Here is a 4,868-nt window from a genome sequence, read left to right on the forward strand (position 1 = left end):
CTAAACACACAAGACTCTTCCTATAGTATAGGCAGGACAGTCTCTCTTATCCCCTTAGAATAATACTATAGTCTTTAGCGCAATGCCTCACTCTCTTGGTATTGTACTTTTCCCTTAAACGCTTGGTGCTTCTTGGTTGGATACGCTGCTTTGAGGATGAGATTTCCAGATCCTTATCAGCAGAAGCTGTTTCTGTCCATCACAGCCTGGCTTTGGGACAGGGCTGGGATATGCCGGCAGACAGGCTCTGAGGAGGATCTGTCTGAGAGGCTCTCTGATCCTCCTGGGGGTCAGTAGCTGCTCAGGCTCTGCCTTGCTTTTCCAGACCCAGTGTCTGATTCGATCCAGACCACAGCTGCCCATTGCTTAGCATCGCAGAACGGGAAGGGGAAACTGAGGTGCTGCTCCACATGTGGTTCCCCAATTTCCCCAATTGACCAATATCCCAGGGTCCCTTCTCCTTCCTAATATCCACTGACTCTCAGCAGAGCTCTGTAAGACCTACCTCCACAGCCGTCATCGCCACACATGCTATACATGTGTCAGATTTCGTTACATTTAGTTTTGTTCCTCCACACGTTTGTTCTCTGGTAATAGCTTTTTAAATTTATTAAAATGTGTTTATTCTGATAGTCAGTTTCCCTGTTTTTCAATGCTATTAAACTCTATTTTATTCTCTATATCTATCTATATGTATTTTTCTAAGCAGATGTGTATATCTGTCTGCCATTTTGAGTCAATTTCTAATTTCCTTTTAAGTAAACCATTTGAAAACTACATACTTGAATATTAGTAAATAAATTCTCTGCAATAAAGCCTCATAGTTGACTGACAAACATCACTGAGAATTGACACAGTCTTCCTTTTTTTTTTTTTTTTTAATTCTCATCTGAGGATATTTTTTCCATTGATTTTTTTTTTTTGAGGGAGAGAATGGAAGGGAGGGGTGGAGGCGGGGAGAGAGAGAAAGAGATAGAAGCATCAATGTGAGAGAGACAGATCAACTGGATGTCTCCTGCACATACCCCGACCGGGCCCGGAAATCAAAACCTGCAACACAGGTACATGCCCTTGACCGGGAATCAAACACATGACCCTTTGGTCCTCAGGCTGATGCTCTAACCATTGAGAAAACTGGCCAGGGTAACACATTCCTCTTTCTTAGAGAATATGTTTTAGTAAGAAATAGAGGAATAGCCTAGTTAGTGGACCACTACCATAGGCTAGGTTGGTGGTTCTCAACATTTTCAAATAAGAGGACAGACATCTTTTCTGCATTAGAAAAATATTTATGGTCCTTCACAAAATAGTAATAGAACTTTCAGTATCCATAGTTTGAGAAAACACATAATAACAAAATGCAATGATGATTTCCAGGTTCAAGTCTCTTTTTTAACTGATAAGGGTGTGTCTCTCTACGATGAATTTCATAGCCTATTAAAGTTATAACAGCCTGTCAGTACAGACAGTACTCTTAAATTTCACAAGAAAAATGTTTTCCACGTAATTCCCTTATTAGGTATTTTAGTAGAATAAAAAGCCCTTACCAAGATACAGGATTTTTTTTTCAGCTTACCAAACCAAACATAAAACATGAACTTTCATATATTTTAATATTTTAAGACTACCTTAATGAATGTGCTAATAATATTGCTATTACTAATACCATACGTTTGTATGTTTTAAGCTTGAAAGCATTTTCAAATCCATTATCTCATGTGATCCATATGATAATGCTATGAGCAGAGCAAATAATAGTATCCCAATTTTATGGTTAATTATAGGTTCAGAGACTTTCAGTGGTTTCCCCATGTTTGCAGTTAGCAAGCAATAAAGCAAGAACCAGAACCTTGGTTTCTCAATGCCCAGTCCTTTCATTTCCAAATGCCAACCAACAGGACAAATGAAAAAAACAACAACACAACACAAAACACAAAAGGCCCATGTAAGAAGCATCAAGAAAAAAAATTTCAATGCTTTTATTGAGAGATGATAATTTTACTGCTTTGGGGGATTTAGGATACTCTTTGTTAGACTTTTTATTTATAATGAACTCAGTTGATTTGGGAAGCACCCGTCATTTATAACACAGATAAATGTCCATTAAAACGTAACAAAAACATTTGAAATGTACAACTGAGCATTGAAACAAGAAATCGAAATCCTTGGGAGCCAGAAACAGAACACGACAGTAGTGAGCAAGAGGTGAGGCTAAATAGGCAACTGAAGAAGTGGAATCAGAAGTTGAACTCAATGGCAGGAATTTTAATAGCTGAGCTAGAACTGGGACTTGAGGCCCCATGTGCCATGGAGCTTGAGCTAAGCATTGAGCCAGGATTAGCTAGAAGAACTCTACTGCTGTGAAAAGGACTCTAGATACCTCCTCGCATTAGCCTGAGAATTAGGGGAGGAAGTGGACCGATTACCACGCAGATGACACAGGAGTGGGAATCAAATGTACCTTCATGAGCAGGGCCAGTTCCCAAACCAAGGAAGCAACAAAAAACTGGTTTGAACCAGGGAAACCTGAAGGACCCTGGTAGAGATAAATATGAAACTGCCCCATTCTAACACTATACAACCCTGGATACATGAGCCACCATGGAAAGAAATACCCATGATGAGATGGGTATATCTGCAAGAAGGAAAACTTTTAGGGAAGGGAGTTAGCAGAATTCATGCCCCAACAGTTACAGACAATAGAGCATAATTATAGATAATTATGCATAAAATGATTCAAGACATAAAAGAATAAAAACTATGTAGAAAAGCCAGAATACCATACAAATAGCCATATTGGTGGGTGGGGGAGGGGAGGTTATAGAAATTCTAGAGATAAAAAATGTCATTTTAAAAAAACTTAACTCAGACAGTAGCTTAAGAAAACACACACACACACACACACACACCAGTAAACTGGAAGATAGAGCTGAAGAAATCTCACAGACTACAACAGAAAAAGATAAAAAGAAATCTAAAAAGAAGAGACACAAACAATAGCCTGTTATTAAGAGTTCCAGAGGATATAATAGAAGGAATATGAGGGGGAGAAATGTGAAATAAAAATAGCTCTAATAGAGATTACTACTGGTTGCCAATAACAAATCTCCCCCTCTACCTTATTAATAGAATCACCCTTTTTAAACTGGGAATTGGCTGCCCAAATGAAAACAACATTTCCTGGTTCCCTTGTAGCAGGCTTGACCAGGCGAGTATGTTATGGGATATAACTAGAGCGGCATGTGCAACTTCCAGGAATGCCCTTACAGGGAAGAGGTAGACCCTTCTCTGTACTTTCCCTTTCCTAGTAGCTGGAATAGAGATATTATCATTTGAGTGGAGACTTTCCTTGCTGGGAGTGGTAGAACAATAAGACAGAACAGTCCCTGAGTCCCTGATGTCATTAAATGCCACCTGGATTGCCTAATTTATGTGAGAAAGAAAGAAACTCCTATCTTGTAGAAACCACTCTGGTTTAGAGAGTTTTTTTAAATCACTTGCAGTAGAACCTAATCATAAAGCACACAATGATTGAAGTTTGAAAAATGAAATTCAATTCACACATGGACACTCAAGAGTAAAGCCACAGCTCATCAAATATAAAGAGAAAAACCTTAAAAGCAAATCAGAAAGGAGATTCTGACTTAGGAAAGTCAATCATAATGGGAGCAGGCTTCTAAACAGTAGATGCAAGAAGACAGTGGAGTAATATCTTGAAAATGCTGAAGGCAAAAATGGTCAACACAGAATTTCATGCTTAACTGAGCTATCATTCAAGAATGAGAACAAAATATGAACATTTTTTCAGACATACAAAGATTAACAATAACAGCAAGTGCTTATATAATACAATTTTACAAGGCACTGTTCTAAGTGCTTTGTGCATTTTAACTCACGGTGTTAACCCCCACAACAACCTTCTGAGATAGATACTATGAATATTGCCATATTAAATATTATGAAACTAAGATACAGGGAGGTTAGGGAACTTGCCAATGGCCACACAGCTAGTAAATGATCAAACTGAGATTCAAGCACAAGTATTTTGCTCCAGATTCTGTGATTTTCATTATTATGCTACTCTGTCTCCATGACTAAGAGAGTTAGTTACTCACAAATCTTCTTTGAAATAACCGCTAAAAGATGACATATAAAATATCAAAATTAGACCTGAACAAAAACGGTAGGATGTAAGCAGAAAACAAGACAAATCAGCAAGTCACATTGATTACATTAAGTATTAAACTAAAAAAATGTTCTTTTGTGAAATGATTCTGATTTTAGATTTCAGGGCATTTTTTCCTTGTAGTGTATTTATTTGGCAAAAGAAAACACTTGATAACTCTATGTCAGTTTCCAAAAAATTTTTTCATAAGTTTCCTTATCCATGAAGTCACAAAATCTGGAAACTATTGGTTCAATCTACTATGCAACAAAAGTTGTTTGTGTTTGTTTTTTGAAAGAGCAAATTTGCAAGGCTGATAGCTAATGTGTCAAACAAAAAGAATACATATATTGGTAATGGGATATTTTGTTGGATATTTATAGTCATGATGTAAGGATAGGTTGCATGTAATCATTAGTGAGAATCACTGTTCTTCCAGAAACATGGCCCCAGCAAAGGGCATACTATAAATCAAAATGTTAAAAAAAGGAGAAAAAAGCCTTTCCACCACATAAATTCATTGCTAATGTATGAAGACTTCTGGAGAGAATGCCTTGGTTTGATAAATTATATCAAGATGATCTACAATATTTCGGCCAGGAAGGTAGAGTGCTGCCTCATGCCCACCAAAGTCAAAGATGGATAACCACACCGAATAGACTGAATTTCTTCAATATAAAATTTTCTTCAAATGATGCTGTAA

This window comes from Myotis yumanensis, unplaced genomic scaffold, assembly GCF_028538775.1.
Source record: "Myotis yumanensis isolate MYYU_CA2020_CCGP unplaced genomic scaffold, mMyoYum1.0.hap1 SCAF_11, whole genome shotgun sequence".
Taxonomy (NCBI): domain Eukaryota; kingdom Metazoa; phylum Chordata; class Mammalia; order Chiroptera; family Vespertilionidae; genus Myotis; species Myotis yumanensis.